Source organism: Malania oleifera, chromosome 1 (assembly GCF_029873635.1).
Source record: "Malania oleifera isolate guangnan ecotype guangnan chromosome 1, ASM2987363v1, whole genome shotgun sequence".
NCBI classification, from domain to species: domain Eukaryota; kingdom Viridiplantae; phylum Streptophyta; class Magnoliopsida; order Santalales; family Ximeniaceae; genus Malania; species Malania oleifera.
In genome coordinates, this window is record NC_080417.1 from 13,332,788 (window position 1) to 13,351,764 (window position 18,977).

Sequence of the window (18,977 nt, forward strand, 5' to 3'; positions counted from 1 at the left end):
GTTAAGGTGAGAATTTAGGGTTGTCTCACGATTTGGAGACAGGAACTTCAGGGTGGTTTCTGTGATTTCCTGGGGTGACGATTTCAAGAAAGTCATAGTAAACTATCGTTGGTTTCTATTTCCGGATGGTGGGACTGGACCTTAAATTAGTGATAGGTGGTATAAGGATATTTTAGTTAGATAAATATAAGAACAATGTTATGAGGTTTAGATTCTATGATTATTTTGGTGTAATTGCAAGATGGATCCAGGAAATAGCAGTGCTCATGCTAGTGGTGACGATGGTGCTGGGTCTTCTGGAAGGGGTGGCGAGGATTCTGATGCCATTCTGCTCAGTGTAGCTCAATAGGTTATGGCTGAGATTACGCGAAGCTTTAGAGAGCAGGGAGGCCCATCAATAGACTAGGGTTGTACCATCGAGAAGTTTACTAAAATGAAGCCGCTAGCATTCTCTGGAGTTGCCGACCCACAATTACTAAAAACTGGATCTAAGAAATTAAGAAAATACTGACGGTGCTCCACTCTAAGTATGAATAGAGGGTTCTCTATGCTACTTATAAATTGACAGGTGAGGCTGAAAGATGGTGGACAACCGTGAAATTACTAGAAGAACAGAGACCCATATCAGGGAATATAACCTAGAGCCGATTTAAAGAAATTTTCTTTGATCATTATTTTCCTGCCACTATTAGAGAGGCTAAGGTAGCTGAATTTTTGAATTTGACTCAGGGAAATCTGACGGTCCAGTGATATGCGGCGAAGTTCATCGAGCTATCACACTTTGCCCCCTACGTCATCCTAGATGAGGTTAAAAAGGCAATAATTTTTTAGAGGGGTTTGAGGTAGGAAATCTAAAAGCAGGTGGTAGTCCTTAAAGTGTAGGATTTATTTGAATTAGTTGATAGGGTCACGTGGCAAGGGAGAGTAGCTAGAGGGATGTGGGAACAACGAGCTAGAGGAAGAGGCCAATGCCTCCGGGATTTTAGGTGGGTTCCAGCTGGGGCCTATGGAGGGGAGATCGGTATAGTGGAGGCCAGAGGTAGATGACAGGACACCGTGGTTTCCAAGGCGAGCAGACATACCCTATTTGCCCTAGATACAGTAAGAGATATACGGAAGAATGCTGGTTGGGAAACAATGTTTGTTACAGATGTGGAAGACCTAGACACATAGCACGAAAATGTCATTGGCCACTGAACAGTGCACTAGTCCCTAGACAGATTCGGGGACATAATCAAGCACCCAAGGGTAGTGACTAGTAGAGAAACACAGCTTCAACGAGAGTTTATGCGTTGACACCGGGAGCTGTTGAGGCGGCAGATGATGTCGACGTTGTGACAGGTATTATTATTGCTTTACCATATAAAGTTGTTTTATTTGATTGAGGTGCCATCCATTTGTTCATGTCATTGGGGTATGTCAAGTTGACTGGAGTTGAGACATAGTTGCTAGATATTGATTTGTCAGTAGCCATGCCAACCAGATTAGTAGTGAGATGTAGAAGAGTGCTTGAGAACTATCCAGTGGGCATTCAGGAGAAAATATTACCAGCCGATCTTGTGGTATTAGACATACATGGATTCGATATGATATTGGGTATGGATTGGCTGGCTACTAACTATGCTAGCATTGATTGCCATAAAAAAGAGGTGATCTTCAGACCCCCGTGAGAGCAGGAAATTAGATTTGTGGGATCGCATGTACACTCCTCGCCACAGTTAGTGTCGACTATTCAGGTGAGGAGACTGCTTCGGGATGGTTGCCAGAGGTATGTAGCTTATATAAAAGAGATGCCAGAGGAAGAAATAAAACTTGTTGATATTCCAGTAGTCAAGGAAATTTCCGATGTATTTCTAGAAGAGTTACCTAGCTTACCACCAGATCAAGAGATTGAATTTGCTGTGGATCTACTTCCAGAAAAGCACCAATATCTAAGGCACCCTATAGAATGACCCTAGTCAAGTTAAAGGAGCTAAAAGACCACTTGCAAGAGTTATTAGATAAATGGTTTATTAGACCTAGCGTATCGCCCATGGGAGTGCCAGTGCTATTTGTAAAGAATAAAGATGGAACGCTAAGGATGTGTATTGATTATTGCGAGATAAATAAAGTTACGATCAAGAATAAGTAGCCTCTTCCTATAATTGATGATTTATTTGATCAGTTGTAGGAAACCCAGGTCTACTCCAAGATTGATCTTCGGTCAAGATACCATTAGGTGCAAATTAAAAGAGAGTATATTCCAAAGACAATATTCAGGACTAGATTTGGCCACTATGAGTTTCTAGTTATTCCATTTGGTCTGACTAATGCACTTGAGCGTTTATGGATATGATGAATCGGGTCTATTCAAAGAGTTTTGAAGAGCACGAAGATCATCTGAGACTAGTACTATAGGTACTAAGAGAAAAGAAGTTATACGCTATGTTTAAGAAATGTGAATTCTGGCTAAGGTAGGTCACTTTCCTCAGGCATGTGATCTTCGGGGACGTCATATTAATAGATACAAGTAAGATAGAAGCGGTGGTGAATTGGGTAAGGTTGGGAAACGTTCAGGAGATCAGAAGCTTCCTAGGTCAAGCAAGGTACTACCAGCATTTTGTGGATGGGCTTTCTAGATTATTTGAAATTTGGAATAGCTTCCCAAGAGGGAGGGGGGGTGAATTGGATTCTAAAAATTTCTTTTAATTCCTTTTAAAATACCTTAAACTTCTTTTATTTCTTTTAACTAATTCTTGACTTGTTTTTTTTTAATTCTTTAATCAATCAAGAACTTAGTTCTTTTATCCAATCAATAACACAATTAAACAATCAATCAATTAAACACAATCTTCAAACCAAACAATCAATTTATTTTCCAAATACAAGTTAAACAATAAACAACCAAGCCAAGATATAAAGTATTCAACACTTTGGTAATATTAGATCTTGAGACAGTTTGTTTGTTTATATAAGCCCTGTGATTATGAATTTGTAAGCCCTGTAGTTGAATTATAATTTATACTTTGCTGATATAGATTTGCTTCTTCAATATGTTTTCAACAACACATTCACTCTCTTCTCAATATTCAAAACTCAACTAAACTCTCAGTTAATTTATCCTTGGGCTGTTAACTAAGTAACGTACTCCCGTATGCTTTCCACAAGATATGGTATAACTAACATACTCCCTTTTGGTTTCTGCAACCCAAATCAAAATTAAACTTTAAGTTTACTTGATTTTTATATTACGTAGTATATATGATTATCAAATAAACCATCCACGCAATTTAAATATGCTGAAAATAAAGAGTAAGGGAAATAGAGAGTGAGATGGAGATTTTTACGAGGTTCGGCTTATACCTAGCCTATGTCCTCGCCTTTGGAAAATCGCCAAAGGATTCAATAGTTTAGTTTCGTTGATGGGTGGAACAATACCAATTACAACACTCCTTGGTTAAGGCTAGAACTCGCCTTCTCCAAACGATATCCCTTCGTTTGGTCACTCCTTATATAGGCTAGAGCCCGCCTCTCTAAGAAATATCCCCTTACTTGGCCAACGATCCAAATAACCCTTGGAATCGTCAATCTACAAGAAATACAACCACAATATGTGTACAAAAAATTTGCTCCTCAAAGAGCTGATTAGTACAACAATTACAGCACTATATACTTCAAAGTAAATAACAATATGGAAATCAACTTGAAGCTCAAGGAAGTATATCACTGATTAATTCTTTGAAAGATTTAGAATTTATAGCACAATTCTGGTTGAAAAAGATCAAAAACTCAGTTGAATTCGTGCACAATATGTGAGCTTGAGAGCAAGAGAGAGCCTTGAGAATTTGAGAGCAATTTGAGAGAGACTTTGAATTTTTTTAGAATTTGAATTCTTTTTTGTGTTGATTCAATGTTCTTAGAGGCTTATTTATAGACTTTAAAAGGTATGTAACTTGGTCCCCAAGTGTGTTGAAGTATCCCCCAAGTTTCCATAAATTTTGAGCCCTAAGCAACCTCTTTTAAAAATTTGCCCGTTATGAAATTTTCAAATCTGCCGTGGTGAAAGATGACTGTCCATTTGTGGCAGTCGTCTGTCCACTTAAATTAAAGGGGCGGTAGGGTCACAGTCATCTATCCAAACATGGACAGTCGTCTGACAGTGCAACACCAGCTTATGACAGACTGCAGTCAAGCTGTCAACTTTGAGCACCCATCAGTAATTTGGTCATAAAATTTTCTGTGTAACTCCAAATGTGATGATATTTGTGTCAAATGAAATCTAGGATAAAATCCTAAAACTTTTATGTTGAACACATTCTAAAATAAATACGTTTTGATGGAGAAAAATGTGCATCAATGCGGATATAGAAAAATTGATAACATTTGAGAAATCCTCTTTTTAGTGTTTTTCATTCCAAAAATGATTCTAACCTTTTTGAAACAATTTTTGACCTTTTAAAAATATTTTCCAAGTATGTTCAAAGGTATCTAGGTCCAATAAATTTACCTAAGAGTTTCATGCATCCATATTGAAATTCTTTGAAGTACTTACATGAAATTTCCTAGACTTTTTCAATTCTTGAATTCCTTGAGGCCTTTATACTTGTTTCATCTTTCTTTGAGTTCTCCATGTTGATCACTTGGGATTTCATTATTGAAGCTTTTTCTTTAATATCAATGCTCTCATGAGCTTCAAGTTTTAATCTTTAAATCCATGCTTCAAGCTTGATATAACCTTCCTTATCTGAGGTACAAGCTCTCATGAACTCTTTAACCTTGCATTCTTCATTTAGTCCTCAAAATACATCACTTAACATAGCATGTTAAGATCTACTTGTTTGTTAGCATAAAAATAGGATGTTAAGCCTTGTAAGGCCAACAATCTCCCCCTTTTTGATGATGACAAATAAGAAGCAAAAATTGGAGTGAGCCTTAAAAAGACTCCCCCTTTCAATAAGCATCATCTTAACAATATTTGCAAGATCAATATCAATTTCAAAAAACTCTTTTATAATCATGCTCATCCCTTCATTTTACAATCATGCTCATCACTTTATTCAAGTTCAAGTTTATCAATCAACATCAAGTAATTCTTCTCCTTTTGATATATTATGTTCATGCTCAATTTTTGCAATCTCATGCTCAATTTTTGCTTAAAACTTCTCCCCCTTTTGACATCTATCAAAAAGAGAAAAAAAAAAAAAAAAATTAAGTTCAAGTAAAATCACATGTTGGGCTTATCATCAAACATGCGTATCAAACATATGAACACACTCAATTTATAGTTTTTCAATATAACATGTGTAGTGTGTTTTAACAATCATATCTTTACTAATAGCTTCTTCCTTCTTTGACATTACTTAGGATTTCAATTGTTGATATTATGATACCGATTTAAAATTGAATTCATGATATCTATGATGAGAATTGATACCAATTGAAAATTTAATTCATGGTATCAATTGAAAGTTCTTTGGATTGATTAATAGGGAAACAATCATAATATAAGTAATAAGACATAACACTCCACCTGAATTCAATACATTTAGTTTTTCTATCAATTTTGCTTTCATCATCCCATGTTTCAAAACATTGATTCACATCATGTATCAAATATCAATATCATGCTAATATCATCAATGTCATACTATGCTCATAGATATAATCATACTTGTCATGCTTAAAAGACAAATTTAACTTTTAGATTGTGATACCAAGTGAGCTTTTAAATTATGATACCAATTAAAATTTTTAAAATGTGATACCAAAAATATTCATGGATACCAAAATACTTTATAGATTCTAAATTCATTATCACATAATGCATAGCTCATGGATACCAAAGTATTTTATAGATACAAAAGCCATTATCACATTATGCATACCTTATGGATATCAATATAATTATTACATCTTTTATAGCTCATGGATATTAATACAAAGAGCAGTAAGTTTATCCATGTGATTCATCAATAGCATGCATGGTCAAGAATTAATCAAAATTCATATCAAAATTCATGCTTATACTCAATAATCTCATGCTTAGATTTTCAACATAGTGAACCATAAATTTTCAATATAAGTCAAGCATATCATGTAGCATAGGCATGTAAGCATGTAGCATATAGTATATCATATAGGCATGTAAGCATGGAGCATATAGCATATCATATAGGCATGTAAGCATGTAAGCATGTAGCATATAGCATTTCATTCTCAAATATCTTAAAATAAAATTATGCAGTCGCCTGTCAACGAGGGGCAGTCGTCTGTCACTAAACAACCAGATTTTTAAAAAATGAACAGAAGGGTGACAATTGTCTGGCGAAACACTCACAGACGGCTCACTGGTCACTGGCAGTCGTCTGTCCATTACTTGACAGTCGTCTTTCAGTCTTCTGACTTGTGTTAAAAACACTTCAAAAACATTTCAGTCATCTGTCACTAGATAGACAGTCGTCTATCAACTGGATTTTACTCATTTCAACATGTTTTTGAGTTCTCTCTTCTTTGCTAAATTATTATTGGAATATGAACTTGTTTAACTTTGAAAAACTTATTCCAAGTTTTATACTAAGGTCTCTAAGTCTCATTGCCTAATGAGCTTCAAAATGAAAAATCATACTTGAATCAACTTGAAGTACTTATATAATAAGCTCAATTTGATATTTTTTATTTTTCAGTTAAGCTTTTAAAAAAAAATCATCCTATGATTTTGCCAACAATGCCATTCTTGAATTTGTTATAATAAGCTCTTAAACTCATTGTCAAGTTTTTCTATTTCGTCTAGTTCATTTGTTGATCATGAATCAAGTTACTTTCTCAATTTTTAAAGGGAATGACATAATCTAGGGAGTTTTTCATTTATGAACTAGTTTATCATCTCGGTACCCATACTTTCTTGGGTCCAGTTGGTTTCATAAAGGATGTTTCTTTAACTCTCCATATTTGTTTGGTTTTCACACCTTTTCTCTTAAATGGACATTCAAACTTTATATGCCCTTTTTTTCTTACATTGATAGCATATTGTATTAGTGTAGGCATTACTAGGTGTGGTAGCATTATCTTTGGAGGCTTTCGAGAAATAACCCAAGTAAAGATTCCTTTTCTTTTTATTTTCAATTCCATTAAATCTAATGCCTTCTTTGTTTAGAGACATTCTTTGTGAGCCAATCATCTTATCAAGATTTTCCTTCCCTTTTGTAAAGTTGTAAATAATTCTTTCTTTATCATCAATTTGATTCTTAAGATCACTTATCTCTTTATCTTTCTTATCATCAACCTTCTTTTGTGATTTCTCTAATTTTAGAGATAATTTTCTTATTTTATCCTCTAATTCAGAAATATACATATCTTTCTCATATATCGTAGAGGATAGGGATCTAAGGTCTTCTATCATTTTTTCATTGTTGCATTCTAATTCTTTAATTTTCAAGTCGTTTTCTTTTTCGAAGTTTAGGAAAAATCACAAAAAATCACAAAAAAATGTTCATACTTAGGAAAAATAAAAAATGTTTGTTAGGTCCAGAGAATTATTTTCATCTCGAATAAAGTCCGAAAACCTCCCGGAATACCATTTTTCCTACTTAGAAAAACCTACAGATTTTAAAAACCCCTGGAGTGTATTTTGTATCCTATTTTCTTGATTTTCTTCCTCGATGATTGCGACAAAGGACATGGACTCTTCGGAGTATTGGATTGCCCTCGTTTTGAGGGAATCCTTATATTGTATCTTTGAAAGGGAGTAATTTTGAAAGGCTTATTAAATTTATTTTTGGCATAATTTTTTATTAATCTGGTACCGTTCGTAAGAACGGGTGCGTAGGGGGTGCTAAAACCTTCCCCTCGCATAACTGTACTCTCGAGCTCGACTCTGGTGATATAGACCGATTCTACTCCTAATGTGATAGTAATCAAGTGTTCTAACCGCACTTCAAAAGGTTGTTGGCGACTCCATCACACATTGTTTTTCATGAAAAATCTTTTTCGAAATCACACATCCATTTTTTCCCAGTTCGCAGCCGCATCCATTTTCGCCAGAGTGGTTTTCTAGCTGGGTCCGGGACGTCGCGATAGCTTGAAGACTCCATTGGAGACACTTGAGAGTCGAGCCAGTGATTAATTGAGAATTATCCTGATCTCAAATCTAAATAAGCCTTCTTGATTACTCCCTTTCATTTTTGTATAAATTGATAACTTGATTGCATATATGTGAATATAAGATTAATTGTAAATGCTTTGCTTGCTTTGGTACTTGGATAAGCATGTGATTAGTTCTGTTTGTTCTAGATAAGCATGTGTTTAATTGTTAATATTGTGTTCAAGTAAGTGCATGGATGAATCTGGGGCAGAAGGTTTAGGTAGAAAATATGATTTCACACACTCTCACAGCTCTATACCCAGGCTTTCCCTTGCTAGGATTAGAAAGGAGTTTAATAGTGCCATTTACCATGTGGTATGGCCTGTGGGGACCTGCAGACCACTCCGCTTAGTGCAAGCCTTGTCCGGACCTCTATGAGGGAGGATAAAGTTTCAATCCGGGAAGCTGTTGTCAATAGGGGTTAGAGCCTAGCCACACATGATTGTCCATAATCCCTTACCTAGGGTAGAACCTCTGAGAACCCCATGTGCATACCTTCCCTCGGATTGAGACAGAAGCCACATCCTTCTTCACATGTTGTAATCCATGTCTATTGTATATATGTTTTGAAAAATGCTTTGTGTTGTGTACATCCTACATCCATGTTAGATACTAGTATCACTTGGCCAATGTTTCGAGAAAGCTGAATTCATTTATGAAAAAGTCAAATTTTATCTCTTAAAGTACCCTTCCCAAGGGAAAATGGATCATTTATGGGATCATTGACATTTTTCCCGGAACTCTGGCTGAATGATTGTTTAGGTTGCATTACATGCATGCATGCATGCATGTTCTTCTCCAATGGGCCGATAATCACTTTCCGACTTCCTATCAGGCCAAATTAAAATTCAAAATTCCAACATTGAGCCCACCTCTACTCACCACTACAACACCAGGAGTAAAGCAAAGTTATGGTGGAACAATTGGAAGGCAGAATCCTGGGAATAGAACAGTGGCAAGAGGATCTGAATAACAAGATGAACAAGCTTTTGGACCTAATGATGAACAAGGGTAAGACTGTGCAACCACCAAATGTTGAGGGAGGAGTCCAACCCTAGCTACCCTCTGGAATTCACCCCGTTGCACGGGCAGACCTTGACACAACCCTGGGTCACCGCAGAAAATCCCCCACCAAACTGTGCTTCATTCATTCCTACCATACCAACACTAGGGGTTCCAGCAGTCGAAATACCCCGATAATGATGATAGATGTGGGGGTAAATAGAATTACAACTGAGCGTTTCTGTGATGTACTTGAAGAACGGTTAAGGGCCATCGAAGGGTCCAATTCATTTGATTACGTTGATCCGACATACCTCTGCTTGGTGTCGAAGATTACTTTGCCTCTGAAATTCAAGATGCCTAACTTTGAAAAGTACGACGGAACTTGGTGTCCTCGAGCTGACTTACTGATGTACTGTCAAGTGATGGCAGCATACTTAGATGATGAGAAGCTAATAATGCATTGCTTTCAAAACAGTTTGACCGGGTCTACTATCCATTGGTATATTCAGCAATATAAGGCTCAGGTCCACACTTGGAGGGACTTGGCCAACGCCTTTGTCACTCACTATCGCCACGTCACGGAGATGGCACCTGACTGGATAAATTTGCAGGAAATGGAGAAGAAACCTACTGAAACGTTTAGGGAGTATGCTTATAGGTGGAGGGATATTGCGATCTAGGTGGATCCCCCGGTAAGTGATCGAGAGACCATTTCTTTGTTTGTGAGCACACTAAAAGATCCCTACCGCACGCATCTTCGGGGAGCAACTCCCTAAGATTTTATGGATATCATGGCTATAGGAGGGAGAATTGAAGTCGACATCAAGGTGGGTCTAGTCAGAGATGGTGGAAATGAGGCTAGTCCGGGAAAAAGATGGATAGGTAGGAAGAAGGATGAGGAAACTCATATGGTTCAGGGGCATTATTGTCGGGGTAGTGGAAATCACTGGCCTAAGAAGAATTTTGGTTTCAGACCCACCATTAATCAAATTTCGCAAATAGGCATGAGGCCTCAAAAGGCTTCTCCTGAGCCTAGACTCGCCTAGCCGATTAACCAATCACAAGAAAGGGGCGTCCAAGGAAATGTGAGGAAGATAGAACCCATTCTGATGGCATATTCAAACTTATTTGCTCAACTGGTGGAACGAAACATGGTTACAACCATTCCGGGAGTTCCTGTCTCACCCCTTTTCCTCGTTGGTACAACTTGAATGTCCGATGAATTTATCATGCCAATACTTGTAGGCACTCCATTGAGTCCTGCTGGGCATTCAAAAACAAGGTGCAGACATTAAGGGACACGGGGTGGTTACATTTTGATGATAAGCAGTATGGAATTCAGATCGATCCTTTACCTAATCATGGGGAAGGCAGCAGCAAGTAATGGTCTAAGAGCCACGAAAGGGAAGAGAAGCTTTCCAATGATAGAAATCCTTCCACAAAGTAATTTGTTTCTCAACCATTGGATTGGAGAATCTTTGGCTATTCAACTTAGTTCATGTGATGCTTTTATTATTTTTGTTTTTCTCTTGTAATCCTTTGACAATTCAATGAAATTATGCATTTTTGTTGTGAGTTTAAGTGCCAAGATTTTGTTTGCTCGTGTCTCATGCTAAGATTAGGAAAATGAAAATACTAGTATTCATGAGCCATGAAAATGATGAGAACTCAAAAAGGGAGGACGAGAAGATTTCCCTCACCTCGTGGATTCACGTGTTAAAAAGGATGACATGGCGTTGTTTGTTCCATAAGTTTGTGATGCTCACCACTTTTGTTTTGATCAAATGACAGATGACCATTATTGGCTGACCAATTTTCCCATAAAAGAACCAAGCACTGATTTATCGCTTATATACACCACTTGAGCCTGAATGTCAAACTATTTCTTCTAAAAAGTCATTTTTCAAAATTAAAATGAGTTCAGGGTTTCAGGGGTCTGACGAATTATATGAGGCAACAATTAGCTACTTAAAATGATGGCAGGCCATCTTTCTACTACCAAGAAAGAAGATCTAAAATTCCTTTGCTAGCCCTGTTGAGCTTGAAATATTCAATTCTTGATTTAACTCGTCAAAGGGTCACATCCTACACTAGAGCAATTTTAAAAGGTTTTGTCCCAAATGGAGATCAAATGAAAATAAAGTTAAAACTCCTCCATGAATGTGAAAGCAAAAGATAAGAAAATGAAAAGGGACATGCTTAAGATGTGATCCTTGTCCAATGATTACCCTTGATAATATTAACAAATTTTAAGCCTTATCATACCTTTTTCTTCAATAACCTTTATCCCTAAGCCTACATTACGGTCTAAACAAAGTCTTGACTAGATTGGTAATACATTGTTGTCTCAAATGATTTGTCAGACTCAATATTGCAAGTACACCGCCGCAAACTGGGGCAAAATATATCATTTGGGGAAGGGAATTTTGAGCCTTAGTTTCCTTATTTCTCTAAGAACCTGCATCCCGAGGCCTATGTTTCATCCCAAGTCCTAAAATCCATCTTAAGATCAAAATAAAGGTAAAGACTTCATTAAGCAATGGGCAACGACCAAAACAAGGAAGTGTTAATAGTTCCCCATCAAAAGACAAAAGGGGAATATTTCTTTCAACAAAACTGGGGCAATCAACAAAGTGAGAAAGCCAGTCATCTAGGTTGAAAGACTAGCATCAATATCACATGTCTTTTGAATACTGGTATAAATTTTTCCTCTTAAGCATGAACATAGTAAAACATCTATCTTGTGCATATCCCCTTTTGACTTTGCAAATTTGTCCAAAATGCATGACTTCTCATCCACAAAAACCCCTTCCATCCTTCAAAAGCTCCAAAGAAGTATCCTGCAAAGATCGCTGATTTACTAAAATCCAATTCAGAGATTTGCTTACTCAAGTAGGATTTGAAGAGAAATCCAGAAGCCGTTACAGAAGCATGTAATTGGGGCAAATTCTGTGAGGAGTTTCATTATAGTCAGTTCCAGTGCTTTCGCGTCAAAATAGGAGTCAGAGGATGAAAGATTGGACACGATCAGTTGCAACTGGGGCAAATTTTGAGTTGAAACTTACATAGTCAGTCCCGGTATCTTCACATCAAAGTGGAAGTTGAAAGAATGTAACTGGGTTAGATGACAGGTTGAATCTTTGACAAACCAATTCAGGGACCTTCATATTAGATTGGATTTTTAAAAGTGGCGAAAGTTAGAGTTGAGATCGTTGATTATCAGCACATTGGAAAGTTCATGCTTTAACATGCATTTCAAGCGTTGCATAAGAAAAGTAAATACACATTGCATACGCACGATATTGTTCAACATGCGCATGTCTTTGCATTCTAGATCACAGTTAGCAACATGCATTCATATAATAATAGAATACCATGCATTCACACTTATCCTGTTGAATAGGCTTCTTCCACATCCTCGTTTGAGTCATCCTTGTCTTGAGAATACTTGAAACTGGGGCAATTGATCCTCGGCACATAATGACATGCCTTGAAATTGGGCATTTGACCCTAGGCACAGAATGACGTTGAAATTAGGAAAACTTCCCAAGAAGGGGGGGTGAATTGGAATTTTAAAATTATTTCAGGTTTAATTCTTTGTTTTATATTAATCAATCACAACAAGTAAAAAACAATTCAACCACAACCAATCAATAAGATAATCAGAAACTTGATCTTTGTATCAATAGCCCTGTAATAAATTGTAAGACACGCTGATTTTATGCAAGCCATGTGTTTATTCCAAACTCACAATTCTTCTTTGTGTTTAGCTTTTAAACAAACTTTCAGATTAATAAGTTTAGGATGATCAACCAATGTAGTCCCTTTTGGTTTCCGCAATCAATGCTAATCAAGCCAAAAATAAATTATCCTCCGGTCTATTTAACAACTATACACTCAGAATTAACAATCATTTGCAGAAATCTTAGTTGAGGTAAGAGCAAACAAATTTCATTAACAATAGGGCTTCATATATACATACATATTCACAGGGCTACAAACAAATAAATATCTTGAGTTCTTACAAAAGCTGAAACTTGCCAAGGAGCTACATATCATATCTTGATTAAGTATTTTGTGGTTGATTACTTTAGTTATTGATTGGTTGTTTGATTGTTTGAGTTTTTCTTTACTTGTGTTGTTTGGTTTGTGGATTGATTAAAAAGCTTTGTTGTGTGTTTGATAAATTAACAAGAGGTTAAAAGATTATTGAAAAGAATTTTTAATAACCCAATTCACCCCTCCTCTTGGGGAAAACTCCTTGACTTTCATGAAGTATGAATGGACTGATGAGTGTGAGCAAAATTTTCAGGAATTGTAGCAGCTACTCGTTACTGCACCGACTTTGACTATTCCATTAGGAGATGGTGGATTTCTAATATACAGTGATGTGTTTTGATGCAACAGTGAAAGGTAATAGCTTATGCTTCTTAGAAACTCAAGGAGTATGAGAAGAACTACCTTATACACGATTTGGAGCTAGCGGCAGTAGAGTATGCATTGAAGATTTGGAGGCACTACCTGTATAGTGGGAAGTGTGAAATTTTTACAGATCATAAGAGCTTTAAGTATTTCTTCACGTAGAAGGAGCTGAACATGAGACAGAGGAGATGGCTCGAGTCGATAATGGATTACAATTGTACCATCAATTACCACTCAGTAAAAGCTAATGCGGTAGCTGACGTGATGAATTGGAAGTCAGTGAGCGCTACAGTATCAATGGTGGTAGCTTAACACTAGATTAGGATGGACCTAGAAAGGTTTGGTGGGTAACTAGTAGAGGGAAGTCATAGGGCATACATTGCAAATCTAGTGAATCAACTCACTTTGCAGAAAAGAGTTAAAATAGCTCAGAGTCGGCAAAAGAGCTATGAAGATACTCGCTGGAGGAAATTGGAGTTTGGTGCAAGAAATCACGTGTTTTTCAACGGTTCACTCATGAAAGGAGTGATGAGATTTGGTAAGAAGGGTAAGCTAAGCCCTAGGTATATTGGGTTATTTGAGGTATAGAAAGAATTGGTTCAGTTGCCTACAGGTTAGCGTTACCCTCAACACTATCCACGACATATTTCATGTATCTATATTGAAGAAATACATCCTAGATCTGTCATATGTAATCAGTTGTGAGACACTGGAGCTTGGTGATACACTATCACCAGATCTTAGACCAGAAAGACCATGAATTGTGTACTGAGAAAATTCCATCAGTTAAGGTACTCTGGCATAATCACGCCGTTGAGGAAACATTATGGGAATTAGAAAAGGAGATGCACCAGAGGTACCCACAACTATTTAGCAAGTCCCAACACTAGATGGTTCAATATAACAATTCAAGTCCGTGTAACAGTTCAGATAAGTGCTTGGTTAATAATATCTAAGTGTAATTTGGAAAAAAATATATATATATCATTAATTAATTAATTAATTATTGTTAAACTGAATTAATTAAATGAAAAATATGATATATATATATATATGTATATAATATTAATATAATACTATAATTATAATAACCTAACCATATATATGTCATCAGGAAGTCAGAGACTTCCAGAGACCAAAATTGAGTTAGGATTCAATTTCTTACCCCCCCTATTCGTGCTCTCTCTCTCTCCTCACGGCCTCACTCACTCTCTCTAAAATTATTCTCCTTTCGTAAGGCAAATCGAAAAATGAACACCGCCACGAGCACTCGGCTTCAATCCTCAACAAGTTAGCCGAAGTGGATTTGTCATAGGGTCTTCGTAGGCACCACTCCAAGGATATGATAACTCTCTCTCTCTCTCTCTCTCTCTCTCTCTCTCTCTCTCCCCTAAATTTCTCTTAGATCTTTTGGTAAATTGACGATTAGACGCGATATCAGGGCCCCAGCTTCCATCCTTGTTGTTTTAATTGGAGTGAATTTTTGATTTGGAGATCCTAAGCACCACTCCAAGGCTAAGGTGAAGAGTACAAATTATGTCCATTGTTTTAAAAAAAAATTAACCGATTAAATTCTAGTATTTAATTATTAAATTGTAGTATTTGATTATATTAAATTTTTGGAAATATTCCTGAGATTAAATTAAACTGTAGGATTGGATTATATTAGATTTTTGGAAATATTCCTAGGATTAAGTTAAATTGCAGAGATTTGATTAAATAGAATTTTTTGGGAATATTTTGAAACTAAGCTAAATTATAGGGATTTGATTAAATTATATTTTTGAGAATATATTGAAATTAGATTAAACTGTGGGGATTTGATCATATTGGTGTTTTTAATACGTTAGAAATTAAATTTAAATATGGAAAGTGGATTAAACCCACATTTTTAGAATTTAAACGGTAAATGGGAGCATGTGAACTTAGGAATATTAAGATAATTGTAATTTTGGGGTTGAGCAAATTAAATTGAGAAAAATATGATTTCAGGATTTTGAGTTCTGAACGCCACAGGCATGGGTTTAGAGATCTTAGCAAACACCCTTTTAGTAAGCAGGTAAAGGGAATAAATTATAATAGATATTTTTGGAAAAATTAACTGGTTGTAATTAAGTATGTGAAATTATGAATATTGTTTATGTTTTGGAAAAGTTATGATATTGATATTTTCCTTGTGATCATTATATCATGATTATCAGTTAAAAAATGTGTGGCATGAGGAATATGAAATAACAATTTTATTACGGAGAATGTGGTTGAAATTAAAATATGTGACAATATGAGATACCCAGATATGTTTTTATTCAGATGTGAAGACTTGGGAAACCTAGTTATGTTATATATATACATATATATATATATATATATATATATATATATATATATATATATATATATATACACGTGATGATATGATATTTATCTATAGATGTATTTTTACTAAAGAATGATGAAATGTGATATACATATATGTTTTTATTTGGAAATGATGATATGCAATATATACTACAATGTTTTATAGAAACAATGAAATGAGAAATGCAGATATATTTTATACTGAAATGATGATATGTGAAATACATAGAGCTGTTTTATACAGAAATGTTGAACAGAGAATTATACAGAAATGATCAGAATTACAGAAATAATGAAATGTGAAAATGAGAACCCTGATGGACTATAATATATAAAGCACAGTACCGTTGCTAGTATTTGTGATTAGTACAACCACACATTTGGTACAGAGTGTGGCAAGATAGTCGATTGGGCCTATGAAGGGTTGTATTACCGCCTATGGTCCGAATTAGGATTGGGTAGGCCAATCATACCACATACGCGTTCCTCGTTTTGATCTAACTGGGTAGGCTGTAGCTAGGTCTAGCCTTCAGGCCACACAACCTAGTCATGTGGGGTGAATACATGACAACGTGAATATCCACAGGTTGGTTTCTCATTACAGACGCGATAATATATAACCATGAGCTACAGACGCGGCGTGTACTATATACTGGTGGATGCTCATGAGCTAAACAATGTTTGTGAAAAGTGAAAAATGAAATGAACAACCATGAGTTATAGACGAGTCGTGCTTTATGCTGGTGGATACTCATGAGCTCGATTATAAAAAAGAGAAATAATATGAGAAATGAGAGAGTATGTATATGATAAGAGAAATGGAGGAGTAAGAATATAAAGATGAAATATGAAAGTATATGTATAATGTTATGAGAAATGATAGCTTATGACATATGAATATGAGAAACGATTTGAAAGCTTATGAAACTATGATATATATATATATATATATATATATGATTATTAGTGCATATTTGTATATTTTTTCGAGTTTATATAATGATTTATGATGAATGTGATATGATATATTAAACTTATGTTGCCACACACTATGAATAATTTATTCCGTCTTACTGAGAGGTGTCTCACTTAGAATTTAAACATTTCAGGAAACCAAGATAGACAAGCAGAGAGAGCTCTGAGAGAGAGGAGACCATAGTACCCTAGTAGTCAAGGTAAATTTTTTAAGTTGGGGATGTGTTTCGTATAACTCCCAGAGTATTTTGTGAATTTTTGGGGAGGTATATGGATTAGTGTATGTATGGATGTATAGAACTCTGGTATTTGTATTCAGGATGGTGTATATATTAACTTCCGTTGTTTTGGTGTACTTTTATGAGATGGACTGATCACTCAGTTCCCTATTTAGGTTGGGTCATGTTGATATGGTATCAGAGATAATTAATAGATACTTGATAGAGATATTTGATAGATGATTTGCTATTGCTTATTATTATTGTGTTGAAAAAAAAATGCTAGGAAATTCGAGGCACTGCATTGGACTTAACCTTAGCTGTCCTGCCACCAGGCTAAGTCAACTATATTGGCCCACTCAACTATTCAATACCAATACTCTCCCTGAGACGTGTGGTTGTACTAAGCTCTTCATTACTGTAGCTACGGTACCGAGCATTCTATGGTCCATCGGAGTTCTTAAACCATACATTGTAGTTTAACAATAATAATACTCTATACTTTACTTTCTTTTCCACAGTTCTAAAAATAGTATAATATCCACACATTTTAGTATATCAATATATCATACTATAAACTCATAACTTTAATTAAACAATAATATTCTTTCTCATGCCACACGATTTAGGTGTTTCTCATAATTATATAAATTACTAGAAAACCGGTTGTTCTATTTTCAATATGTATTTTACCGAAAACACCGATTTAATTATCTCCATCATTTATTTAACTCAAAATATGTATTTAAAGGAAAAATGGAGATAACCAACCCTACTCACTTTAATTCTTTACAAAATACATATAATAAATCAAACCAATAATTTTATCTGGTCAAATCATTCAGAAAATCTCTTACAATAATCCAGAAATCAAATACTTTAATTAAATTGGTTAAACTTTGAAATACAATTATTATAAAAATCCCTAAGCTCACAAACACCAATTTAATTAATTAATAATAGTAATAATGACCTAAAATCCAATTTCCATATGCCAGAATATTCAGAAAAACGTGTATATAATTCTTGTAATCTCATATTACAATTTAATCGGTTAATTTATAAAAATTACCGACATAATTTATTCCCTTTACCTTATCCCAGGAGTGTTGTAGGAGTGGTGCCTACAACACTCCTACGATAAATCCACTCTAGTTAAAATGTTGGTGGTCGAATTTGGAACCTAAGGATATTTTCCATTCTTCAATCGGTGCATGTTTGGCCAAGGAAATCGAGGAGAGAGAGAGAGAGAGAGCTGGATAGAGAGAGAGATGAAGAGTGCAGAGAGAGAGAGAGAGAGAGAGAGAGCATGGAAATTATTGGGGGGCACTTCTGTTAGCTTCAGGAACATATATTATATTATATTATATTATATTATTATATTAATTAATTAATTAATTAAATTTATTTATTAATATATTATTATTTTTTTAGGATCATATCCCTAATCAATTTATATATTATATTTATTTATTTTTTACTATTAATGAACCAACCCCATACCACGCATTTTAGTGTACTCCACAACTATAAATAAATATATTAATCTAGAACCAAAATTACCATTGCTTGCCTCATAACATAAATATATTACCTGCTCCTACACCACGAGCAATATCCTAATTAGTCAGGATCAGTGTATACACACGTGTCTGGCCGCCTCAGGGTGCCTGATTGTTTCCCTGGTTCTAATTAGAAGTAGGTGCATTAATCGGCAGTCCATGACAATATTGTGCAATGTGACTTGGCCTACCACACCGTGTTGAATTTGTTGTATACCTAAGAGGGGGGTGAATTGGAAATTTAAAAATTTTACCTAAGTTAAACCAGATAACAGCAGTATTTCACAATCTAAGGTCTTTCTATGCAATCCCAATCAC